Consider the following 13,116-nt stretch of genomic DNA (forward strand, 5'->3'; position numbering starts at 1 on the left):
GTTAGCTCGAAAGATTCTCAGGCAAGGTTATTACTGGTCCACCATGGAGGAGGATTGTATTGGTTTTGTTCGACGATGCCACAAATGCCAAATTCATGCCAATGGCATGAATATCCCACTGTCAAAACTGTACAACATGACTTCACCTTGGCCTTTTTGAGTCTGGGGAATTGATGTTATCGGAACAGTCACATCGAGAGGGTCGAATGGGCATGAATACATTCTGGTGGCAATTCACTACTTTACAAAGTGGGTAGAAGCCCAGTCCTATGCAGTGCTGAAAACATCACATGTTGCCAAGTTCATCTGAAACAATATCATTTGCCACTATGGTGTCCCAAATGAGATCATTTCAGATAATGGCTCCCATTTCAAGAAAGAAGTGATCCACTTGTTAGAGAAATATAATGTGGCTTTTCACAAGTCATCTACATATAGGCCATAAACCAACGGAGCTGTTGAGGCTGCCAACAAGAACATCAAGCACATTCTACAGAAGATGGTTGAGACCTACAGGGACTGGCCAGATAAATTGCCATTCACACTTTGGGGTTATAGAACTTCGATCTGGATGTCTACAGGGGCGACTCCTTATTCTCTTGTCTACAGAATGGAGGCTGTTCTGCCAATTGAAATAGAAGTCCCGTCGATATTGGTTATGGCTGAGTGTCAGATAGCAGAGGCGGACTGGCAGCAGAGCAGGTTTGAGGAGCTGATGTTGTTTGATGAGAGAAGGCTAAAAGCATTGTACCACATTCAGGGTTATCAATGCAGGATTGCTAGGGCCTTCACAAGAAAGTTAAGTCCTGAAATCTCAAAGAGGGAGATTTAGTGCTAAAAGACAACTGAGCTCCCATCCATGACCCTAGGGGCAAGTTCAGACCCAATTGGATTGGTCCTTACATCATTAAAACTAGTTGGTCGGGTGGAGCTGTTATTCTCATGGACTTGGGTGGCATGGAATTTTCCCAACCGATCAACATGGACAAGTCGAAAAAATACTATCCCTGAGAGGCTTGCTAGGCTGAAAACTTGGAAGGGCAACCTAGGCAAAAGTCAGAGCACAAAAAATTTGAAATAAAGAAAAACTAAGCTCGCAAGGTTGAAAACCCTAAAGGGCGGCCTTGGCAAAAGTTAAAGCGCAAAAGGAGAGTGTTAATACTTGAGTGAACCCGAACCGAACTACGTAAGGCCTGATTCCCATCTTCGTGATATGTAGGTAACTTCATCCTGAAGTTCAGCCGTAAACACCTCAAACTCAACTTTCCTGTCCATGTGCCTGATCAGGTCATCCTTGTCTATTCTTTATCTGAGGGTTCAGTTGTGATCTTTACTCTGAGAAAAGAGCTGGTTATAGTGTTGAGCAGTGTTATTCAATCAAGCGGGCAATTTGTCATCTTTCGATTCGGGGTTGTACATCTCGAGGATTGATTCCGTGCGTGTCAGGTAGTATTCCTTTTCGAAAATGGTTTTGGAAAGTTTTAATAAAAGTTGATTTTGTTCAAATTAATGTTTTTACAACTTAGACCGTTTTTTGGACCAAAAGGAAAATTTTCGGTGCTTACAACTTTAATTTCATTGATTTCAATACAAAGTTCTCCAACTTGATACAAACCAAAGTTGCTTTTATTACATCATAAAAACTTGAAAAGCAAGGTCAAAGCAATAAACTTGGGGGCATAGATGAGTCAGGTGTTCTTGCGTCCCCTTCCTGTGCTTGTGGAAGCTTTGGAAGCTAAAGTAGGCCCGGTCTGTGTCTCATCCTCGAGCCAAGCCAGGCATTTGCCGGAAAGGGCGCAATTGAAACTAGGGGCAGGAGCTAGAAGCTCTCTCGTCCTCCAAGTAGTGCGGTACCTAGCTAATTGTGAGCCACAGATGGCAAATGACACCGGGTACTCTACCCTCTCTTCTGGGAAAATCTGATCATGCCTGAACTGACATCTAAATTGGAACGAAAAGTAGAATATACAGTGTGTAAGGCTGATCAGCTATATGCCAGGTTATCGAGTCATGGTGTAGCTCATCTCGGCTAGATCAAACTAGGGACAATGCCAAGCAATGTCAACAGTAGACCTATTGCACATCCAATGCCACCACCATCCTTTATTAGGGAAATCCACTAGGCGGTGGCGAAAGAAATAACCCCAAGCTAAGTATTCAGGGCATGAGTCCACTACCTTCAGCTTGTCCATAAGCCACACCTGGAAAAGGATAAAAGAAAAGAGAGAGGTGTGTTGAGAGAAAAGTGAGAAAAGGGCTTTGAGAGAAAAACAAAGCTTGAGTGTCGAGTGATGTGAGAACACATATCAGAAAGGGTGGGAAACACTACCTGGAGAAGTAGTGGACTACTAGAGAATTTGGTAGTTTCCCATTGATGGAAGGCGTCTAGGCCTATAAAAGTCTCGGCCAGCACCAAGCCAATGCAGCTCTTGCCTTCTTTCAAACCTTGGGCAACTTCGACCAATCGAATGCTAGATCTGCCGAAACTAGGGGCAAGAAGGAAATGTGCCAATATACATAAACAAAGGGCGTGTTGCCGAAAACCCTGCCAGAAAAGGTCGCTGCGGTAACTGATGTTAGAAAATTGATGAATCAAGCTGGGGATATCCAGCTCTCCATTGTAAACCAAGGATCGGGCATCGTGTAAAGTGAGCCCACACATCCTTCCCAAAGCTTGGATGTGGTGAAAACAGGGCTAAGGTAAGATTTCCTCATCGCGCCAGGATTCCATTAGCACCTGCAATTCTTCGATTGTCAGGCATATTTCTTGTCCCTCAAAGCTAAAGACATGTGTAATCAGATTCCAGCATCGTGCCGTGCCATGGAGGAACAGAAAACAAAGTGAAGTTCGGCTCAACGAAAAAAGCGCATTTATGCCAAAACCCTAGAAATTCACCTTTTCCGAGCCGTCTAAAGTCGCAATCCAATCCGAGAGCTTTTCGGCGAAAAATGACTCCATTTGTGAAGAATTTGCAGCTGAAATGAAGAAATCATGAAGCTCTAATCTTTTGTAGAAGATAAGGCAGTGAGTGGAAGCCAAGTGTCAACAATCTAGAGGTTCCTCACATTAGTAGCCGACCGGCCATTGGTGATAGCCGACAGGCGACTTTGGTAGCCGATCGGCCATTATTGGTGGCCGACGACCTCTACTCATGGCCAACAATCCCTTTGACAGGGTTGTCATCCACTTGTGTGTTGACTAGTGCTGGTAGCATCTGTTTTGTTTATCTTTGTGTGTTTGAAGGCCTTGTTTGAGTCCTTTTGATGTTAGCAAGCTTGTTGGGTTGTATTTGTTTTGTTTTGTTTTGATTATCGAGTTGTTGTTGTTTTGTTTATCGAGTTGTTGTTTTGTCTCTCGAGTTGTTGTTAGTTTGTTTATTGAGTTGTATGTTGTACTTGTTGTTTTGGTTGTTGGTCGGTCCATTACCCGACAAAGAACGTCATGCCAATACAAGTGTTCAGTTTTCATTTTCAAAAGCAATCTCATGTTTATTTTCATGTAAACATGGTGCTCATGATGAAAAATAACAAATGCCTTTTTCATAAAAACCTCGAGTTTTTGATTCCGATCATGGCTTTTTAACAAAATAGGAGTACAAGTTTTTAAAGCAAATAGAACTTGTCTGAAGCTATACATATGCTAAAGTTACCAACAGAAAGAAACTAAGCAAAAAGTACAAGTAAATCAATGCCAGTCATCTCAGGCTCGAGAGGCCTTCTTCGTCCTTTTCTTGGGCGGAGACTCAGAGTTGTCTCCATTTGCACCGCTGTCTAACTCAGATATTGAGTTAGAACCGGAGCCGTCACCGTGCTCTGCCTCAGTGCATGACTTAGCATCTCCTTAGCCCTCAGATCTCGAGCCACTGCCATCTCCACTCTTAGAGGACTCAGACTGCGGACTCACTGCCTCCTCAAAACCAATAGTCTCAGTATCGTCATCACTCAACACTAGCTCCGAAGGGCTTCTCCGGCCTCGACCATGACGCCCCTCTAGGCTATGTGCTAGGGCCCGTCTCTCCCTTCTCTCTGTCACTGGAGGAGGTGGTGGCTGTGCAGGTGGTGGCGCAGTCCCAGCCACCTCTGTTGGTGCTCTAGGTATGGCTGGAACCTGAAAAGATATAGTATTGGCATATCAGCTACAATGTATGGTTGCAGATGTAGTATGATGAAAATGTTGGAATGCAAAAAGCCAGAGACAGTGCAACTGCAGTATAGTATGTTGGTGCAGTATGTCAGTGTGATGTGATAAGGGGCAAAATGCATACTATGATGTGAATATCAATGCTTCATTGAGAATGATGTGCACAACAGTGTGGAAAATACTGAAATGCGGGTAGAAATAGGGGAAATACCTAGATGCCGTAGAGACTGAGCAGTGCCTTCCTACTCAGTATCATGCTCTCGAATGAAGCTACTAGCTCAAGAAATCCCTCAATATACTCTGGGGTGCCTGCAAATGCATTGGGAATGATCAGTATCTAGAAGGAACAAATATCTGAAAGAAAATGGAAAGATGGAAAAGATGCGGTACATACCAGAGACGCGTCGTGAGCTTTGACGTATCTATGCCCGGCCTCCGCCGACTCGATTAGAATCTGGTAGGACGTCCCAATTGGCCTCCAGCATGTTAGCGTGGTCGGGATCTCTGGCCAACCAGTAGCCTGTCTAGTGGGAAGAACCTCTCAAGTCCTGGCTCTCGTCGCCCGAGTCCTACCTGCTGTAGGGGCATCTGCTGCTCTACTTGCACGAGCACAAACACCCGTCAAGGGAGGCATGAGGTGTGTCTGGATGAATGTCAAATAATTCCCCTCCCCGCGGAAGTAGTCGGCATCCAAGCCCTATGTGAACTGGATCATCTCCTAGAAGGAGAGGCTCTCTGAAGTCATCGTAGATGCTAGAGGAGACATGGGTACTACTGGCTCAGGCAAACCCAAAGTCTAGCGCAAGAATTGCTTGCCTAGAAACTAGACTCGGTAAACCGAGCCCTTGAACAGAAGTCGAAAACGAGAAGCCTCCCAGGCTCTGCTGTACTGGTCCCTGACTCCGGCCGGCATCATCGCCCAAGACTGCCAAGCGATCTGTAAACAGGGATATATAAATGGTTAGTCGTCATTAGCTGTTGATAAAGCAAAAATAACTATGAGTTTTGAGTTACCTCCGTACGCAGTCACTGTGTCGAAGTATCGATAGAAGAATGAGAAGGTCTCCCGGGTCCTCCATAGGCATCTACCGTCGTACCGATGAGAGTACGACACAATGAGGGGCATCTCCACCTTTGGCTCCGGAGCGAGGGTCGGGAAATATGCATATACCCAAAGCTACAAGGAAAAGACAATAGTGAGTATACAGTGTAAAGTGCACAGAGAATGCAGAACAAAGAATGCAGAATGCAAAATCCAGAAAGCAGAATGCGTGTATCGTGTACAGAAAGTACAAGTGCAGATGCAGAGAGTAGAATGTGTAGCACAGTGTATAGAGAGTACAAATACAGAGGATACATAATGTGTGATGTAGAAAGCGCAGTATATAGATGCAAACAAGAAAGTATGCAGTGTACAGAAAGTGCAAAGCAGAAAACACAGAAACAGAAAGCAGAAAGCAGAAAATATGAAGTAGAAATGTAAAGTATACCTCCCAGGCTCGCCAATAGCCTCCGACCCTGTCTCCCCTCCTGTGGGATGTCGAGCTCATATAGCCATACAATGTGGCTAGGCCAGCGCCGCCTTAATCATAGAGCCAGACCTGCGGTAAGTACACCAAGGCGCTCAGAAGATATAATCCTACGGTGTTCGCCCTGTTCGCGAACAGGGTGGTACTGAGGAGGAACATCAGAAAGCCTCGAGCATACTGCTCTATCTCCTCTGGGGTCTCTGGCTCTCTCCTACGAAACTGCTCCGAAAACTAACTGTATCATACCATCCCCAGTCGGAAGAGAGGCGGGCGTGCTCCTAATAGGTAGATCCAGGTGGCCTCCCACTCGCCCATGTCTATATCATAAGGAATCGGGTGACCCCCTACTGCTATGCTGGTGCGCATAGAGAAGTCATAGGGAGTCATCGTCATCTCCCCAGTAGGAGAGAAATGGAAAGAGTTAGTGGTATCCCACTATAGACACCCCATTTTTGACCGACCTTAAGACTCAGACGTCATCGTTTGAGCGCGAGGTGATGGTGCATGTTGTGCTTGTTGTAAGGTTTCGGAGTTTCGGCTGAGAGCCCTACCCCCGGACCTCGGGACCCTTTTGTGCTTTGACTCGGCTTGTGAACCAGGTCTCATTTTCTCTTCCTGGAGGGAGGGAGAGGTCTTGTAGACTATCTCTCAGTGGCCGTAGGCTACTTTTCGTGGTCGTAGGCCACTGTTCCCGTTTGGAGACCAGTTTTCGGTTTTAGGAGCCGTCGGGCGTGCGCCTCGGTTTGGGACCGCTTAACATTCTCTGTTTCGTATGGTTTTTGGGACACACCTTGTTTTCTCTGTCTAGAGGGACACTGTGGCCCGGGAGACCACTTTTATGGTCGTACGCCACTTTCGGTGCTTAATAGCCTGTTTTCGGGGCACCTGGTCGCGCGTTTTGCCCCCCAAACTCTCGTTTTGCATCCGTTTTGGTTCATTTTTGGCATGGACCTTGTTTTCCTTCTTTGGGAGGTGGTAAAAGGGTCGGAGACCACCTTTTCTCGTTGGAGACCTCTTTTCTCCCCGCCAGCCAATTTTCTTGTTGGGAAGCTGGTTTTCTTGGTCTTTGGGCCATATTTACTGGCCTCCCACCACACCACTAGCTTGCATTCAGTTAGGAGACCACAAAATAGGGTTGCCGACCATTTTTCTTTGTGGAAGACCATCTATCCTGGTCGGCTGACCAGGGGAAGTGGTCGGCCGACCACCTTAACTGGTCGGCCTGCTCCCTCCTGTTTTGTTTTCCTTAGTGCATGGCAGATGTGCCAGCTGGAAGGCACAGATTGCATCCTCCATACATATGGAGGATCTTGAGCCTTGGTTTTTGGCTTCTTTGAGAAGTTTTGGCCTCCTTTGTCTATAAGAGAGGCCAACCCTCTCCTTATACCAGGTTCTCAAAATTTGTTTAAGGCAAATACATATCTCTCTCTATATCTCTACATTTTAGGCTTAGAAGTGCATGGTTCTTGGCCATTTTGCACATCACCTCATAGCCTAATACCTCCACCATTGTTACTGAGTTCTTGGAGGGTCTTGAGAGGTCTCAAATGTTGGGTTTTTTGGTCCAGAAGTTGCTGGTTTTCCTGAGCTTCAAGGGTAACTCATTTTCTCCCCTTTTAAGCTCTATCATGATCATTCTCTTAGCCATACTTTCATGCATATTTAGGCTTTGTTGTCAACTGAAAAAAGCTTCATATTTAAGTTCTTAACATGTTTGTTTAAGGTCATGTTGGTGTTAGGGGTCATTTACCCTCTTGCATGCTTCATTTAGCCTTGTTTTGAGCCATGCCTTAAGGCCTTTGATTTAATCTTTGCTTGGCCTTTTAGCCACTGAAATCCAGTGGATTTTCAGTGGTTGGCATATACTTTTGAGCACCAAAATCAGAGAAAGGTGACCCTCTCTCTTTTGGCCTTGTTTGCTTGCATTTTTGGCCTTCCAAAGGAGCCTATATTTTCACACTTCCAAGCTTTGGTTCAGGCCCTTTTTGGTGGTTTTTAGGACCTTCCTAGACTCTTTCTAAAGTTGGTTTTGTCATCTTGGGTTTGGCTCTCGCATGTGTAGAGCAATCCCTCTTATGGCTTATCAAAGGAGCATGTCCTTTTTGCTTGTATTGATCATGTTTCAGTGGGTTTTTGGCCATTATTTGGTATGTCATGCCTATGTCTTTGGTTGGTTTAGTGGCCTCTTGAATGCTTCACATGCTTGTAGTGTAAACCAAGCTCACTAGCTTACATTGCATGTTGTTTTGGCCCTTGATTCTAGCATATTTTGGCTATGATCCAAACTGATTTTGTTCATATTTTGGGCTGCCTTAGCTCTATTTTAAGGTCCCTTGGTTGAATGATGCTTTCCATGCATGCTTGTAGTGTAATAGCCATGCCTAGCTTTGAGCTTTGAAGCCTCTTGCATGCCTAAATTGAGGTGTTTGCATGTTTTAGCGTCATTGTGCATGATATTTCAGAGTTTATACTTATGCCATATTCCCATGTTTTCCACTCTTTAGATATGTTTGAGAGTTGTGCTTGTATACCTCATTTATGGGCCATTGCATAAGTTTCATTTTTGTGCCTTTCGAGCCATCATCTTAGTCCATTTTGCTACTGTTTTGGGCCTGCATAGGGACTGTTTGGGGTTGGTTTGGTCATTTGAGCATTGCTTTACATACCTCTAGTGCAATGGGCCTCACTAGTTTCGGTACTTGAGCCATACAACATGCATAACATGAGTTGTTTGCATGATTCGGGACCATTTTGTATGCCATTTCAGAGCTGGAACTTGTGCCATTGTATGCCATATTTCATCCTTTCAATGCTTTCATAGAGTTGTATCTTATACCCTAGGCTTTGGTCCCTTGCATTGTGCATGCTTGTGTGTGTGTCATCGCCTTGATTTCATCATGTTTGGCCACTAATTTGGGTGTGGCTGAGACCCATTCATCTTGGTTTAAGTCCATATATGCATTGTGTATGCCATATAGTCCATGTTCTCATATGATTGATCATTGCATTGCGCATGCCTAGTTCACTTCATTGTGTATGCTAGTCTTCATATGTGCATTATGTATGCCATATAGCGTCATGTGCATTGAGTATGCCATTATTAGTCTGTAGCACTGCGTATGCTAGTTGCATGCTTGCATCTCATCCTTTGCATGTTTGCATGATTAGATTGCATTGCATTAGGATTGCATGCTAGTTGCATTCGTACATGCCATGCATTGTTTGTGGCATTGTGTTTGGAATAGGAGTTAGTCCAAACACGGGAACCGAGGGACGTTTCGTACTCAAAGTGACGAAATGTGCTTCAATTCTTGGTAGCCGACACTCTTGATTACACATGATGGAGTATAGGCTTTATTGTGTTCATATGTGCATTCATTTCATATCGAGTCGTGCAATTCGACTCCTCGGCCATCATGCATCGAGATGCGTGATTGGTGGCCTGAGGGTCGAGGACTACACTCCCTAGAGCTTATGCAATGATGGGTGGAAGTGGTTGTGCACACATATGTTGAAAATACCTTGCCTTCTCTCTCTCTCTCTCTCTCTCTTGCCTTTGTTGCAGAAAAAATAGAAACCAGGAGAAGAAACTAGTCGGCTGACCAGGTTTTCTGGCAGGCCGACCACGTTTTCTGGTCTCCACCACCAAAGGTGGTCGGCAGGTGGTCTCCCATGGCTATAGCTGGTTGGCAGCCTTCCCACAGCTTCCTAGGGTGGAGTTTTATCTCTCTGGAGCTTCGTGCAAGTTTTTGAGATCAATTGCAAACAAAGGCGAGTCGTGGCATCGCGATGGATTTTCCGACAAGGCATTTTGAGCATGCATGCATCCTGTATCATCCAAGGCAGAGCTGAGGCAGTCCACATCCATGCAGTTTGCATGCTAGTTTAAATTGCTTACTCAGTTAATTCGTTAATTAGCTAGTGTTGTGTAATAATTAGTTGTAATTCGTTATTCATTTCATTGTGTAATAACTAGGTTGATTAGATTAGCTTAGATTAGCTAGTTGGTTTTGTAATATTTATTCGGACCCTCCATCGAGAGGGCACAACTGTTGTAATAAGTGTGCGTGTGTGTGATGCATGTCTTCCAACCCCACGTCTTTCTCCCTTTTATGTACTAGCTTACGATGGTTAGTTTAGGGCATGTTTCAATTAGCATACTTATGCTCGCATGTTTGTATTCATTCATTTGTCTTGCATGCACCAAGCTCGGCGCATCATACTAACTGCATAGTATTTCCATTCCAACTTGAATACGTGTATCTAGTTGTCGCATTTCACATGCCATTCTTAGATTAGCCGAGCCTATTCTTAGTTGCATTCTTGCATGTGTTGCATTAGACATCTCAGTATAGTTAGGACTCATGCATGATTTCTAACATAGCTTTTGTTTTGACTCGGAGTACTCGGTAAGTGCTTATGCTTTAGCATCCTTGCATGTGTATGAGTGACTGCCATGATAGCATGCTTACCATGAGGCTAACTGCTTATGTGATATAACTGCCTGAACGCCTGTGGGTGAAGGTTGGATTATCTGAATTGGAACAATTCATCAAAATGTGCGTTTTAAGCCCACTTGAGAGTGGCAAAATCATGTTTTTTCTAAGCCCACTCGAGGGTGGCAAATCCACGTCTTAGCCTGCTTGCAAGTAACACCATCAAACCATTTTCAAATAAACAAACATGAAATGTTTTGTTCCAATTTAGGCGATCTAGTCTATACTTGTATGCTGTGCGCATCATTTAGTAAATTCTAGGCTAATAACCGATATAAGAGTGCATGTGTTTTCAAAAACAAGATATCATGTTTAGTAGTGGCCGATCTTTTGATCGGGCGAGCGGAGGTGCTCGTAGCTGACCTTCCCTAATCGTACCCAAGTTCCCGAGCCGAGGCAACTTTGGTGATGACGGACACGTGGCCTTAGGCACGAGTTTGGGTTTCCTAAATTCTCCCAAAATAAAATATTTAGGTGGCGACTCTGTATCTGGCAAAGCAGTCCATGTTTGGTACTTTTTTCTAAAAATTGGTTTTTCAAAACGATTTGCCGGATTTGGACTCTTTGGTGATTTATCGATCTTGCATTGCATTTTGCGAGATTAGATTCAGAACCGTGACATTTGAGTCTGAACTGTAGTGAGCCCAAATGAACAAAACGAGATTCTCCCGGGACGTTCAGGGATGTCTACAATTTCTGGTGACTCTGCTGGGGATTTAGAGAACTTGACTCGAACTCATGATGTCTTGTTTTGACTACACTTATGTGTTTCTTTGCATTGCATTTGCATTGGTGTGCCTAAGTCACAGTGTTTGCCGTATGCTATTCCTAAACGGTTTGCCAGAGGCTCGCTTTGAGAAGCATGCCATAAGGCTGACCGGTTACGGGCTCTGCCACGATAGGAACACAAACTCCGATTGTCACCGGGGCACACTTTTTGACCATTCGACCTAGTGCCAATCGGAATCCATAGTGACTATCCCAAACTAGGACAGGTTGCTTACCCGATTATAGGTTGTTTGAAACCGCTGCGTGCGTAGTGAAACCCTAGCTCCTGACAAAATAGGACAGGGAAACCTTACCCTAACATAGGGGTGTTTTGTCTCTCACTTGTTTGCTATGTGCTTTTAGAGTGCATCTCTATAGGAATGCATGTACCTAGTTTACAAGTTTGGGTATGAGGCCTGAGGGCACCAGTATCAGTGTTTTGAGAATCAGTTATATCCGCGGGTATCAGATTCAGATTTGAGGCAGTGATTTGGGAACGATGATCAGTATTTGAGAATAGTATATTCAGCGTATCAACTGTGTGTTGTCATGCCCAACTGTGTGTTGTGTTTATTTAAGCCGTTATGCTATTCGTTTGTTTGTTTGTTTATTTCCTTATTATGCTTTATTTATCTTTTTGCTAGGTAGTTTAGCACAATTGCTTCAGACCAAGCAGATATTCCCCAAGCACTCTAGACTAGAGGTCGCCGACTCCATCGATCTGAGGATCTGGTAGACGGACAACCAATGTTTTACTCCTTACCCCCGATTGTCAGATGGAGGTCGAGAAGACGCAGTATATTCGAGCAGAGGTTGCCAGATCAGTGGTCTACCCCATCAGTGGACAGTTGGGCCGAGGTCTCAGTTTTTGCCACAGAGATAGATATACCAGTTAGTCAGCTGGATCAGCAGAACATGACAGGGATGGAGGAGATGATGCGTCAACTCCAAGAAAGTATGAAAATCATGCAGCAGGACGCTGCCCGTCAAGCGAAATTTTCCAAACAACAGGCCGAGATCATGGCCCAACAGGCAGAGATCATCACCCGGCTACAGCAGCAAGCCGGAGCATCTGTTTCGCACCAAGCTCCACCCCCACCCAGAGTTCCTATACTCTGGGAGACAATACATGTCTAGGATGATACGGACATTCCAACAGGGCTAGCTCCGCCCCCGGTCCTACCCCAACCACCCAAAGCACCGATTAACCTACCGGATTCACCATTTGAGTTCGAGATAGACCCTGCAGCGTTGAAGGTGAGTAAGCTGGAAAAGATGTTCAAAAAATCTCAAGGAGTAAAGTTCGTTCCAGACATTGAGTACAGATACACCGACTTAGCCGTGACGCTGCCAGATTGGTTTAAGATGCCACAAATTGACTGCTTTAACAGATCTGGCGATCCCATGGTGCACCTGCGGCTGTTTTCAGATATCTTAAGGCCAATGGGCCTCACCAGACTACAGAAGCTTTCTTTGTTCGGCCGGACCCTGTCGGGTGTAGCGGCCATCTGGTATGCAAAATTGGAAGATTCCGTCAAGAGAAACTGGGAAGAGATGGCCGAGGCCTTCGTTGCACAATACTCCTATAATACGTAGATAGAGATTACAACCCGTGATCTTGAGATGACTAGGCAGGAGCCTTAGGAGAGCTTTTTTGATTTTGTGACCCGCTAGAGGGCCTAGGCCTCAATGATGACCATTAGGCCGACGGATAAAGATCAAATACGGATGGTTGTGCGCAACCTCCAACCCAAGCTCATGCAGAAGATGATTGTTCTCCCGTTCCCCACCTTTTCAGATTTACATGAGATGGGAGTACAGATCGAGGATGCCTTGAAGCAGGGTCTAATTGACAATGACAGAGAGCAACCCAGGAGGACCTTCAACCGCAACACTAATGCCGGCATAAGCAGTGCTGCAACTGGTAGAGCTTCAAAAGTAAGCATGGTCACCACCACCCCTCCAAGAACCTTTGCAGCTACACCATTCTACAGTGCGTCCGGAAGCAACTCACAAACAACCAAGCACCAACCTCGAGGCCAAAGAACCTTCACTCCATTATACATGCCCCTGTCCAAAGCTCTGGGGGTTTTAATTAAGAAAGGGCATTTGAAGCCCCTGGAGCCGCGATCATTGCCAAATCCACTCCCTCACTCTCACAACCCAGCCAAGTATGGTGCAT

The sequence above is a fragment of the Camellia sinensis genome, chromosome 5, assembly GCF_055761805.1.
Source record: "Camellia sinensis isolate YWXY chromosome 5, ASM5576180v1, whole genome shotgun sequence".
Classification (NCBI taxonomy): Eukaryota; Viridiplantae; Streptophyta; class Magnoliopsida; order Ericales; family Theaceae; genus Camellia; species Camellia sinensis.